At 37.6% G+C, this 14,908-nt stretch overlaps 1 protein-coding gene across 2 annotated transcripts in view; it reads left to right on the forward strand.

Annotated features, from left to right (window-relative positions):
- Positions 1 to 14,908, forward strand: part of TNIP3 (TNFAIP3 interacting protein 3) — a 100,214-nt gene that overhangs the window by 32,895 nt on the left and 52,411 nt on the right. The gene's annotated exons all lie outside the window — the stretch shown is intronic.

A 14,908-nucleotide genomic window follows, 5' to 3' on the forward strand; every position in this document is an offset into this window, starting at 1 on the left:
CCATCTCTTCTCTTTTGTCCTTGCTCGATGCTTTCAATCGGGCCTGCCATGTCGCATCTGGGATTTCTAAAGTCTTTCTGTTTGTTTTGTTTTGGAGTTTCACTAAACATCTTCTTAATTTTTCACAGTTTTCTATCTCTAACCATCATCGAGGATCTATACCTTTTTCGAAAGATCTCTTTAAAAGTTTCACATGTTAAAGATAATTTCTTTCTTATTACTCTCTAAGTCTTCGTTTTTATTTTAAAAGTTGAATTACCTCAGAGCTCTATGTGTATTTCGTGATGTAAAACTCCAGGGTCACATTGCTGCCCATAGCCACTTTTGAGAGGAGGGGTTGCTCTCATAACAAATTCCAAGATTTTGTTAGCCCTCTCTTGGAAACTGTTTATATTTTCCAAATAGATACACTAAATTTTTAATTACCTTATCATAGTCGGTCTTCACTAGATCTTCCGAGCCACGTTTATGAATGAACTTGACGGCAAATTCACTGTAAGTTTGTTCTTGGCAGGATAATGTTGCAGTGGTTGTTGTTTTTAAGAAATCCTGGAATGTAAGCTCCACAAGAGCAGGGATATTATTTTCTTTTTTATTCATTGATGTAATGGACTAATCACCGAGAAGCCTGTCTGGCACATAAGAGGTGTTCAATAATTACTTGCTGAATGGGTGAATGATAAAATCCAGTCCTTTCTTTATTTTGCTTTTTCACCTCTGTGGCACCGTGAGGAGGATTTCATAAGCAAACAATCTACAATGTCTTGTGAACCTCTTTGTAACTGAAAGTTTAGGCCGGAGATAGGAGACTCATATGTTTGGGGTCATTTTTCCTCCGAATACAATTCTTTACAATGAAGGTCATGTATATGCCCTATTTTTTCAGCCTATTTCTGTAAGCTTGTGTATCTTTCCTCTCGGTCATTCCTTTTGCTTTAGCATTTTGCTTTGAAAAGGCTTTAAAAATGTCATTGTCATTGTTTAATTTTTCTTTCCTGTAGTTTACAAACAACCAAAATGAAATCTTTCCTAGCCCAGACCCCTAAGAGAAACCAAATGTTTATACTCACCCAGAAATATGTCTGTTATCTATACCCTTTTGTTCTTGTCTAGAATCTATTTTTTAAAACATGACAAAACATTTTCATATTAACTCAATTTTTCAAATTGCGTTTGCCTATAATCTTGGTGGAGTTTTCATGTATGTATTGATTCAGTCAAGCACGATGTGTCCTTACAGAAACTTTTGTTTCCACAGCTTAAATTATTTACATATTAGTGAATCTACGTCGTGAAATTCCACTGCTCACTGATAAGGTCTTTGACTTTCTTATGTGGCTCTTCTTGTTAATTAAAATAATATTAGCAATCCTCGTTTCTCTTTCAGGGTGGCTAAAATATTTTAAGGAAGATTCCTAAATTTGCCCTCAAATTCCTTCAGAATTTTCGGGTGAATCCCAGTTTTTCGTTTATGTTTAGGTTTATTACTCGGCTTAGAGTAGATCCTGTGCATGCTTGAGCTTGGACTTAGGTGCGAAGGAACACCCAACATCTTTAAGAGTAAAGTCAAAAATCAAGTTTCTTAACTCTAAACAGCCTTCTGCTTGTCCTTTGTGAGTGCAACTTTTACATGGCTCTGATAGGCCCACTGCTTTCTAACTGCTTTTTGTCTGTCTTTGGTGTACTTAAATGTATCATATTTTGTTAAAGTTCATTAAGCCTTGCACTTTGAGCCACATCTGTTCATGTCTGTTCTCGAATGCTTTAAATTGAATTCCTATTCTACTCATGGATCTCTTTATAAAAGAAAGGCCTTTCATACTCTGATGATACATTAATCAGAAAAAGTAAAATATAAAACTTTATATACCCCTAATCCCAATTTACAAAAATATACATGTGTGTATAAAGAAAGTAGGGTAACTCTACCATAATTTTATTCTAAATTTTCTACATTAACGTTGTATTATTATAATAATTATTATAAAAATATTCATTGCAAAAGATTAAAATATTTGATTCAGCATTTATTGAGCCTCGACTTTGTGTGATAGTCATATTTGGTATGAATGTATATTTTTAAGCAATATTAGTTTTATTTTCATCTTCAAAACTAAGTACTTTCCCCTGAGTATTTTATAACTCCATTTTCTAAAAATAAGTCTGATTGGTTCTTTGGTTTTCCAAATCTCATTGGAATGTTAAATTTAATTGTGTTATGATCTCCATTACATAGTCCACCACACACAATTACTTCCCATACCAATTCCGGAGTTTCAGCTCTTTGGGACCAAATATTGTATATGGCCCTTTCTTTTCTTACTTTAAAAAAAAAAAAAACTTGTTATAGAAAAAAGAACTATTTATTGAAAAGATCTACCTCTACTGGTCTCACTAGTTGATCTGTTCTAATTCTTTACCTTTGGTGATCTACACACAGTCCCTGCTCAATAAAGTGCAATGGTGAAGAGCTCAGCCCGGGCGAATTACTTCGTCTCTGTGAACTTCAGTTTCCTCAACTGTAAAAGCGGCGAGCAGTTCCTCCCTCCAGAGCGCCATCTGCAGATTGAACGAGATAACACATATACAGTGTTCAGTGCAGTGCCCAGCTCGAGAAAGGCTGCACCGCTCTGACTAGCCTGGCCAGGACTGTGTGTTTGTACATAGTTCAAGTGACAGCTGAGTGATGAGGAATGCCGTTTCCTTAGTAGAATGCGACTGCTTCCCATCCATCCTGTCATCACTCATAAAAACACTGTCACCTCACCCCGCTGCTGGTCCTTGTTTTTACTGTAGAAATCTACCTGGGCTTCTGAGAGTACCCTTTCCCACCTGATCTCAGACGTGCCAGGTAAATGTGAGACTCGCTTCTGCTGCCAAGTGCTCTAACCCCCTCAGTTCCAGGAATCCCTCTACTAGTCTTTGAATAGTCACACTTATACAAATACTAGAGGGGCTTTTATGTCAATCTGTAAAGATGTATGAAGCACAAAACACAATTTTATACCAAATAACTGTTTCACTTTGCTGATTTCTCACACAATCATGACCCTTGACAATTCCCATCTGAATTCACTGAAAAATATTTGATATTTTATAACAAAGAGGAGCCAGTGTTTTTTTCCATTTCACCTAGGAATAAATGATCACTCTCTATATTCAGAAATAAACAGACGAGGGCCATAATAGTTTCCTTTTATAGCTTTTGTATCTAAAAATAATACTGTGATAAAAATCCATTTTAAACCCCCGTGATGTTCTCTGACATCAAAGGTCATATCATTGTCTAAAAGAAAGTAATTAATAAAAGAAAAAAAAATCCCCTTTTATATACATTTTTCTTTTGGAATCTCATCCAAAATCAAGAGGACACGGGTTTGGTGGATTTTGAAGATTAATGGGCCTTAGAACAAAGAAGTTTTAAAGAAATATTTGTTGAATTAAATGAGAAAAAAAGCCTTTCTTAGTTCTTGGTTTTTTCTATAGTGCATGGATTTTAGCACTAACCCGCATGTCCAAAGGCAAGCCTCTATAATCTGAGATGGTTTCAGCAGAGCCTCTATGTTTATCATAAGTGCACAGGGAGGCGAAATGCCAGCCATGGCAGAGCAAAGTGAAGACATTCAAGCTTTGACGTTTTTCTTTGTTTATTTTGTGTTTTTCCTATTAGAGCTTCAATTATTACAGTGCAAATAGCTTCTGTCATTTTCTGGAATCCCTGGGCTAGAACAGACCATCTAGTAATTTGATTCACACAAATGCTCTTCCTCCACATTCTTTTAGAAAGGCAAGACAAAACCCAAAATCGTCTTTGCTTTGTTTTGGTTTGTACTAATTTCACAAATCTCAAAGACTTATTGGTCTGCATCTTAGTTTCTGCTACACAATGAAATGCTTATTTCATTTTTATAAAATGATTTCTATATTGAGCCTAAGATAATTTAAGTATCAAATCAGATTTTATTTTTTAGGTTTAGTGTTTGGGTACTTTTTTTCTATTTTAAGATAATTTGAAACTCCCCCCAAATTTCTAAGAAGTGTACAAAGATCCATTCAGAAATAAGCTACGGCTGGATGACTTACTGTGTGTTTCCTACAACCAAGCGCATTCTCCTCTGGAACCACAAGATAACCATCTATCAGGGAGGAAAAGCTTTTCCTCTTCCCTCTTAGGTTCAGTGTCTGGGGGCCTGCTAATTTAACTGGCAAAGATCATTAGCAGGAGATAAGAAATACACATTAATTAATATTTTTACTTGCACAAGAGTTCACAAGAAAGCAGTGAAACTCAAAGAAACAGCTAGACATGAGACTTTGTATATCGTTCTTAACAAAGGAAGGAGGGCTTGGGCTTCAAGTGACGATAATTATAAGGAAGTGACTAGGAAATCTATGTGGAATCGATAGAAGATAAGGGCCGTTTCAGTAAGGTTTGTTTGTGCAGACTCATCTCGGCGCTGGCTCTCCATCTGCAGTGAGAAGAGTCACTCTCCTCATCCTAGTACAGGAGAGGGGCCAAACTGATGCCACTTCACAAAAAGAAATTGATACCCTGCTTCTAGGCGGACCAGGGGAGGGCAGAGAACTCTTCCTGTATCTGTTGATTCTTAATTGCCTTCAGCTCAAAATAATCCTTCTGTCAAAGAGGCGTATTTTGGAGTGGCCTCTCCTGATCCCCTTTACGTCAAAACCCGAAAATGAACATTGATACAGCACTGCCTTCTAATCCTCAGACCCTCTTCAACTTTTTGCCAATTATCCTGTTCATGCCCTTCATAGAAAAAAAGGACCCAATCCAGGCCCTAAGTTGCATTTAGTTTTCATAATTTTTAGTCGCTTTCAATCGGAAAAGTTCCCCAGTCTTTGCTTGATTTTCGTGACCTGCCACTTTAGAAGTTTACAGGCCTGATATTCAGTAGATTGTCTCTCCATTTGCTTTCACCAAATGTTTCCTCATAGTTAGATTCAGAATATGTATTTGGGGCAGGAGTACCACAGATGGGAAGCTGTGGTTTTTAGTGCATCCTATCAGATTGTCAAACTTTGGATTTTCCTTATTACAGGTGGCTTTAACTTTGATCGTTTTATTAAGGTGTAGTCTGCCTAGATTCTCCAACATAAAGTTACTCTTTAGTACCTCCTTTAGTACTCACTAAGCACTGGGGGAGGGAGGTCGTGTGACATCATGTAAACAGCCCATTCCTCAACTTCAGCTACTAGTTTTAGCAGCCACTGATATTTCTTATTTGAATTATTACTGTGATGGCTGCCAAATAGTGATTTTCTAATACCTTAATTTCCTCTGCATTTGTTAGTAAGCATCCCAATGTAAAGAAAAGATTTCTCCTGTCCCCATTTATGTTTATTTTAAAATTTTTTATAAGGATAAATAAATAAATTCCTATTTTTTTGGTGAACTATAAACACTCTTATTATTTATTTTGATACTGAAATTGTCCCTTATTTAACCAGTTTCTTCCTAATTTCTGGCACAAAAAGAAATTTCAAGCTTATCCATTTCACATGCATATGAACACGGCAAAAAAATGAATGAATGTGGACTACTACAATCTTTAATAAAATCTACTCACCACACTATAGGAGGAAAACTATTTGATATGTCTACTACATAAATATTAACAATGACTGCAACTTAAAAAAAACTAGAAAATAAACATAATTTTTATTATGTTTTAAAATAAATAAAACAAAAATATTAGCTACAATTATTACACACATATACACCACACATTTCTCTCTCTGTCCTGGAAAACTCAGAATGAAAACCTTAGAAAATGTGAGCAACATCAGAGACTGTTTCCTACCTGAACTGAATGCAGAGTGCCCTCTAGAGGCAGCATCTCATCAACGCAGTATTTCCAACTGCAAATGAACATATTCAATTCTCTGTAGAAGGTTTCAGAAGCAATTCTCATTAAATACATGGAATTACACTACATGTAATAATAACGGATCCTGATTTGATTTGGCATATTACGTGCCGCTCTAACAAAACTAATGCAAAGGATCCGAGAAAAAGTGTCTCACACTTTATCATCTAGAGGAAAGAACTGGGAACATGCCAGGGGAAGATAAAAAAAAAGATATTAAATTGTTATGGGTCGGTTTGTGACCTTCGGTAAAGCTGTTATGACATCTCCTAAAAATTTCCTGCAGAAGGAGTATCTCCTAATTTATTCCATTATTTCTTCAACATCCGCAGACGAATCAGGTGTAGATTTAGATTGGCAACCCGCCTCACTTCTCAGCCTTAACTCGGCTCTGTACCTTTGTATAAACTGCCACAAACTCGAAAACTGCTGATGAATTAAAATCAAGAAACATAATCATATATTGAAATGAACCTCCAAAACAGATGTGAAAAACTGACATTTAAACTGATACAGTTTAAATAAATATTATTTAGTGATCAATTAAATAGAAAGGTAAACTATTTCTACTATTATAAATTTTTTATAACAACTCTCAAGTATATGTTATATAAATTACTTAATACCTCAGATATAGTTACTAAAAGCATCTCTTTCTAACCATCTGTTCTATAATTCAAAAGAATTTGAATAAAATTATTTTACCAATGGCTGTTCCTTAAAAAAAGTTCTTTCAAATATTTGTTCTGATGAAATGAAATTCAGCTTTAACAATATTGACTTGTGTTAAGAGAATGCTTTTAAGATGATATTGTTTTGTTGTTTGATGATAATTTTTACCTAAGTACACAGTCAATAAATAACAATAAGATACTATGAAAAATATTAAATATTATGATTATTGGACATGATTCAAAATTTAGTCTTCTAATCTTCCTAAACAACGTTGCAACTTGGTATTGTGTAAAATAGAGATTTGAGAGATACATTTTGACAAATTAGAGGAAAACTATAGTTGGCACAAGAATGTGGTTATATCAAATGAGTATACCAGATCTAACTTAACTACTTTGCTTTTTTGATATAGTCTCCACGGTAAAACATATAGTTTAATGTTCCTCCTGAAATACTTATTTCCGTAACGCTGTAGGGGAGGAAAATCTCACCCACTTTAGGTCTCTGCTGAGGCTCTGTCATGAAAGAAAGCTTAACAAGAGAAAAGCATACACACTTAGGTTTTCTGCAGCACAGGAGCCCTCACACGCAAATAAAGACCCAAAGAAGTGGCAAAACCTAAATGCTTTTGTACTGGGTTGAACAAAGAGAAGTTTTTGTGGAAAAGTAAAATATATGGGGAGGCTAAAGGAAGATGCGAATTATTTTAACAAGGTCTGTTTGTGCAGAATTCTCTTGGTCTTAACCTCCCGTCCTGGATGAAAAGAATGTTTCTTTTCTCCTAGTATAGGGAGGGCATCTTCCACATGCAGTTTTCTCTCCTGTTTTCAGGAAGAAAAAGGGGAGATCAAAGCGCTCTTGCATCTGCTGTTTTTTAAGTGCCTTTAGCTCAAAATAATCCTGATGCTGAGGTGGCATATTTTGGGGTGGCATATTCTGCCACCCTTCAACATTAACAACAAAATATACAACTTTTCTGTACATGCATGGCTAGTTTAATTTTGCTTTCTTCCAGATGTTCATCAATAAATCAATCTGAGTATATTTGCACTGAAGAACAATGGTGCAAAAGCCTTAATCAGGTGATACAAACGCTAGAGTAACTGCCAAGGTTTTCTCAACCTAAAAGTAGGGGTTTAACCTGTTCATAATGCTGGTAAGGAACTAGGTTTCCTATCACCTCAATCTTTAAGATTATTCACTTTTTATTGTCTCTGCTTCTTCAAGAGAATGAAATTTTAAATAAAAATCAACCTTGATGATGCCATAATAAAACAATAATAATAACAAAAACATCAAGAAATCTACCCCTATTGACCCATAAAGCTACCAAGCTATGTCCTTCCCGTATCTCTGTCAGAGGGGGCATTTGGTGTCATTGTAATAAACGGTGGGAGAGGAACCAGTTTGCACGACTTTATTTTTCTCCTTTTTTTCTACTAGGGTCCCTGCTCCCTGGAGTAGAGAAACTCACATCTTATCATACCTTGGTCTTCTGGGCTCAGCCTGTCCATGAGATCTAATATGGTGTCATTTTTCTCTTAATAAAAACTCAGAGAGCTCCTTAGAAGAGAATCGTGCTTAATACCTGCCTATGGATAAGGCTTTATCCTTATTTATATTTCTTCTCAAGTATCAACCCGACTATAGGTTTAATTCCAGGGAACTGGGGAGAACTTCTTAAATCCGAAATACCCCCAGACCCCTGCTTCTTGATGCCTGAGACCCTATGGCTTGTAGCAGAAAGATGTGTCCCCTGTTACGATACACGAAGCTGTTCAGCCTTGTAGGCTCCTTTTCCCAGAGGCAGATGTATTGAGAAGAGGAAGGAAGAAATACCATGGAGAGAATGCATCTGAAGAGGACAGAGGAGCAACCTACACCCTCCTGTTTATTATAAGCTTCTCCTCCTTCAGGCACCTTGTGTCCTTATTGACCTCAAAGCTAGTTGTTCTTGACTATTTGTTCTCTTGTCAAGTATTTAATGATCACTGAGAGGCTCTGGAGATACAATGATAAGCATGCTAAACCTGTTCTTGACTCCAGGGGTTTATAATCTAATGGAGAATACATACGAGTAAACACGCAATTACAATTAAGTGTAATAAGCTGTGTAATGGGGAAATACGGGTTGCTATGGAAATACATAGTTGGAACATCTCATGCAATCAAGGGTTCAGTTTCCCTTCCATATTTAAGATGAGAACTGTAGGATGACTAACATTTAGCTAGGTAAAAAGGTCAGGGTATGCCTGTATCAGAATATTTTCTGTCGAAACAGTGTGTGTTCATAGACGCTATATCCTTTCTCTGTCTCTCTGCCCTTGCTTCACCTGAGCAGAACCGTTCCAATAAGGAGGCCAAACCCATCTCAGGAGGATAGCTGTAGGAGGATGTGGTTTCTACAGAACTTTGCTCACTGGTAACCTTTCACAGCCTGAACAGCACCTGCAGCATCTCTGCCCCAATCTGGCTCCTCCACCCGCATGTTCCTCCTGGGCGCAGCCACGAGAGGGGTGGCTGGGGTGTGCAGCGGCAGTTCAGCGACCTGGCACATCACACGAGCTGAGAGGAAATAAACAGGGATCCCGCCAAGAATGTGGACTGTGGGCAATAACAGAGACCATGTTTATAAGAAATAGCTCCCATTCTCTGGGCTTTCATTTCAGACATGCAAAGACCATTTTTAGACACATATCTAAATTATTAAACCACATAGCCTTGGATTAAACTCTAGAGATATTCATTCTTCCCAAAGCCAATGCGACTTTGAAAATTCTGTGAGCAAATCTTTTCTTTTCCACCATCTTCTTAGGTCACAACTGTTAAAGTTCCCAATTACTAAAATAATTAAGACACCATGACTTATTGATCTAATGCACAGAGTAATTTCTTTATTAACTTGTTTCTCACCAAAATAGCCAGGAGCATACTCAGAGAACTAATCATAATAACAAAAAGTAAAACCTAAAAATTATAGCTTGATTATAGTTTTTCAGACAATACTTCTCATTTCAGGTCACCAAAGGTTACAATTCCTCGTCTTTGAACATCTAGAAGCATGTCCATTAGAGAAGAACCTGCTACTGATTTTTCCTTGTCTTATATTTGAAAATGTGCTTTGTTCTCCAGAATCTTTCCTAAAAAGACTTGGCTTATGACATAAGATCAAAGCATAAAATGAGACCTTGGCAGCAGGCTGGGAGGAAATTGTGGACATTTGAGTGTGCGGAGGAAGGAAGAACGCAAGTGTCCTTAATTTTTGCCCTGACTTGGCTATCTGTCATTGAATCCCTCTGAGCCTCATTTCTCTGTCTTCTAAATGCAGGAGATGAATTACATGATCTTCAGGTTATTTCCAAGATTGTGGTTATCTGTTTTGCCTATTGAGTGTAATTCTTTTCTTCAGGAATTTACACTACTTGCCAATACTGATGAGGCAACCATAGCTTGTAACCATATAAACCAAGTCTGGTGGTTTGGGGTTGCATGCTCACCATGAGTCATTATCAGCAACTGGAAGTTCAATGGTCTTAAATACAGATATCCAGCAGTGTTAATGTACAATACACAAAAAGTTAAAACATGACTCTCATACAAATATAAAATAAAAAGGTTTTAATTCAACTCATTAATTAATAAGGTATCCAGAAAGATAAGAAGCCTCATTCAAAGAGCATTTAAAGAGCTGGGTATTTACAGGCAATTCGATAAAGGAATGTTAGAAGGATATGGTTAGATTAGATACAAAATTGGTCAATGCCCCACAAGGCAGTAAACCATAAGCTTTGAGATCATCTTTTCTGCTACAGAGGATTCTACAAATTAACAGTGCCTAAGTTCTAATCAAATAAATTTTAAATAAATAATCAAATAAAATAAAATTTAAATAAATAATCCTTGGATAAACCTATTAAGCAACGACATTCAAAGACATGCTATATGTCTTATTGGATAATTTTTTGGAGGCTTCTGTCCTGGCGACCCTTGAATACATAATAAAAGTCGGAGGCTCCAAACATACCTGAAACCCATTCACCTCATTCCCTCTTCTCTCAGTTGCTCATTGGGTTGCTGGGCAGATCATTGCTTCCCAATGGTAGTCTCGGGAAAACAGCTCACACATCATATATAACTTAGGGGAAACTATTTTAAATAATCTTCATTGTTCCATTGGCTTAACCTACCATCCTGTTGGTAAAATCTAATTCATATTAATATCATTTCTGTTTACTTCCTATGTTGACCTATTCTCGTGAGTGAAGGGTAGGAAGGAGGGATAGTAAGGAAGGAGATTTATATCCACATGAGTTTAAAATAAGCAATAAATAAGCCAAGGGTCAATCAGAGATTTCCTGGATTTCATTGAATTCTGTTGCCTTCATCTTGGAGAACTCTTGACCTCATAGCATTGCCTCTATAACTCTCTGTTCACTAGCAATTTAGTAAGGAGGCTACCCTAAATAAAGATTTTAGTAATAGTGCTTGATTCAAAGAGTCATTTCTGAATTTTCATAGTTCTTCCAAGGTAAAAAAAAAAATTAAAATTAAAGTGTACTCTTAAACAAAGAAAACCACAATGAGATTCGATTTTAAAGTAGTCACAGGGCTGGCCCAGTGGCTGAGTGATTGAGTTCATGCGCTCCGCTTCAGCGGCCCAGGGATCCGCCGGTTCGGATCCTGGGCACAGACATAGCACCACTTGTCAAGCCATGCTGAGGTGGCACCCCATATGCCACAACTAGAAGGACCCACAACTAAAATATACAACTATGTACCACGGGGGCTTTGGGGAGAAAAAGGAAAAATAAAATCTTTAAAGTAGTCACAGATGACACTAACTTAAGTTGGGTCAGTGATTTTTAGCTTTTTGGGGAGGTCAAGAACTTGATAAAAACTATAGACACTTTCTTCAGAAAGGAACAATGAGCATATAACACATATGTTATTTTGTATTTAATTTCGTTTGGGATGACTCATGGGCCCCCTGAACCCATCCCAGTCCCTGATCAAGAACTCACAACTTAGAAAAATAAGGAGCCACATAAAGGACAGACCAGGGGTGAAACACCTGATCCTCATAGTGTGCCTCCCAGGCCTCTCCTAACACCTGACTTTGTAAGTCAGCTATATTTCAGTTGCAGGCACCAATAGATTATTTTCTTTGGAACCAAAGCAGAAATGCCAATCAAAGTGGAAAACCTGAACCCAATTTTTGGGAATGACATAGCCCTCTGTGGTCCTAATGTATTGACAATTCCTAAAATGACTATTAGCCCAATGGTAGAGTCATGGGCTTCAGAGAGCATTCTTACCCTGCCCCTTATAATTCATGTGACCTTAGGAAAATGTACTTGACCTCACTGAGGTTCAAGCTTCTTATCTGAAAAATAGAGATGATTAAGCGGTAGGGCCCAGAGCATAGATCATTGGAGCCATAACCTATACCTAATCATCTGAGTAGAATCAAGGAACAGATCCCAAGGCGAGGTTAATACATCCTAGTAAAACTAATGCAAGGTTGTGTAGGATTGTCCTACTCGTGTTTAAAAGTTTGGTAGAGTGTTTTTCTTTCTTTACTCCAAACCTTGGGTCACAATGTTATGTTAAGGATATAACGATGTTGCATGCAATTATTTAGTGATCTAAGGAGAAAAGCACAGTTTACAAACTTGAATTCTGCCTCTCAATTGTCAGAATTTTGAGCTTTAGAGTAAAGAAATAAACCTTGACAAATACCATTTCCTTTTATAAAATAAATCTAAGACCAATTGAAATTCACGAAATATAATGAATTTCACTAATTAAAAATAGAATGTAAAATTATTTTCATCCACTAAATTCTTATATTAAAGAATAATCTTAAAGATTTGCTAAGAATGTTATAAAACCCAAGTAGGTGGCCCGGCTGTCTTTTATCCCAGGTGTGATTAAACTTTTTGATTATTTTTTGAACCAAACTGAAATTTCTTTTGTGCTTTTTGAATTATTTTTCTTTTCAGCAATAATGCTAAATTCATGTTCCTACTCTCCAAACTCATTTGTTGGAACATTTGGTAACTGTGCCAAACCCTCAGAATAGTAACAGTGGTATCAATTATTGAGCACCCACTGCATGCCTGGCCCTGTGCTGACGATTGTACATATGTTATCACTAATCCTACTCACAGCCTCACAATATAACATCATTTTCATCTTTTTATAAACCAGGCCAATAGGGTTCATAGAGATTAAGGGACTTATCTTAGGTCCCACTGTTATGTTCAACTCTAAAAGCTCATTTGCTACTTTCTACTGCATCTCAATGCTTCTTTTTCAGAGGCTTCAGATGCAAGTTCTGAGGCAAACTCACTATAGTGACAGGACAATGGCTATAACAATGGCAATGAGAAGAGAAAGTGAGCACAAGACCTAAGAGAGGTGTAATCTGGAGTTCCACCCCTCCTGCATCATTTCAGTTCCCAGCTGGGTTCCTGAGGGCTCGAGCCCTGTCCCTGACACCGTGGTCAACACTGAGACCCACCATCTGCATAGCTGTGACCAGAAGCTTCCCACCTCTAATCACCACCACATGGTTCTCTTCCTCTTTGCTGACATTTCTCCTCTTTCTGTAGTGGCCAAAGTCACCAAACTGTGGTGACCACACTGAGGCTCACTCTGCACCGAGTCCAGGACTCCTCCCTCCCATGAAGGCCCCTTCCTTTTTGGCCATCGTTCTAGGGACATGTGCCTAGCCCCGCTCTCAAGGGAGGGAGCACTCCCCAACTCTGAGGAATAACCTTCCCTCACTTGTCCAACCGGAAAAGACAAGGGTGGCTGTTGGCCTCTAAGCACATTCACCACGAACGTTGGAACAGTTCAAGAACCATCACCGCGTGTGGCTATTAGTACCCTGCAATGGTGGATACTCGATGAATTATTGTTGAATATTGAAAAACACACATAATTCAAGTATGAAAGAACAAGGCAGCCTGAGGGCAGTAATAACTGAGCTCAAACATCCATTCCAAAGTCGCTGTTAGTGTTTCCTTGCTTAATGTTTTGCGTCCCAACTTCATCAGTCCTACGAGTTTGAGGTTATTTGCATGCATTTTAAATAAGCTTCTAATTTAATGGTTAGATTTGAGTTAATGTTTTGAGTTAAACTTCATCATGGAGTCACATTTATTCAATAACAAATATTTATTGAGGTCATACTATATGTCAAGGGACAGAGCAGTGAATAAAAACAGACAAATGTCCTCCTTCTTTTACGGCACATATATGGGGCCTATATGGGGGAAGGGGAGAACAGTAAACAAATAAGAAATCAAAATATTAAAAAATTCTAAGAAGAAAATATAACAGAATTAAGGGACAGTAGTGATGGCTGTGAGAAAGCTATTTCATGTAAGTTAGTCAGAGACTTACTTGATAAAGTGACATTTGAGACAGGACCTGAGTGGCATGGGCGAGCAGTCTTTGGGAGGTAACAGCAGACACCAAGGCCCTGGAGTGGGAATCATGCTTGGCATGTTCTGTAAACTGAGATGCAGCAAGTGTGCCTGGAATCAAAAAGCAGGGAGGAGGGGAGGAGAAGATGAGCTCAGAAACATAGCAAGGGAGCCAGATCATTTGGAGACTTGGAGGTCATAGTGGGTCATATCAAAATGATCCTCTCTGGGGCTTGAAATGACTCGGTAATATGTTCGCCACAGAGGAATGTAGTACCAGAAAGTACTGTGACCTGTTGGCAGGCGAGTCGGGTTCTAAATTGGTCAGAAAACTGCCTCAGGGGCTTAACATTCAGTCCAGTCCAATTCTAGTCCTACTTTAGAATCTAATTAATTTGAAGGATTTGGGTCAGTTATTAAAGAAATTTTGCGACTCTTCTCAGAGGATTGTGGGAAACCTTGAAGATAGTCCAGACTCATCGCTATCCAAATGCAACCTTTTGAACCATGAAGGATTTACTGCAGACCTAGTAGCTTGTAACTTCCAGTGGCATAATACGTGGGACATGAGGTACAGATACTTCAGAGCCTGAACAAAAGCATAAATATAAATATGAAGGTCAAAGTGTATTAGTTAGGGATTTTATATTACAAATAACAGAAACCAAGCAAAGCTATCTTATAAAAAAAAGAGATCATTCATTAAAAAGGCATACGGTGGTTCACAAAATGTAGGGGTAGGAAGGCAGCTATGCCTCAGAAAGGACTTGTTCAGAACAAGAAGATTGTCAAGATTATCAAGACTGTCTGCATTTCCCTACCCATCTGCTTCATTCCCAGCTCCCTCTGCACACAGAGGAGAATCTCATTGGCCAAGCCAGGATCCGTTGTTTACTCTTGGTCCAATCA

This window comes from Equus przewalskii, chromosome 2, assembly GCF_037783145.1.
Source record: "Equus przewalskii isolate Varuska chromosome 2, EquPr2, whole genome shotgun sequence".
NCBI classification, from domain to species: Eukaryota; Metazoa; Chordata; class Mammalia; order Perissodactyla; family Equidae; genus Equus; species Equus przewalskii.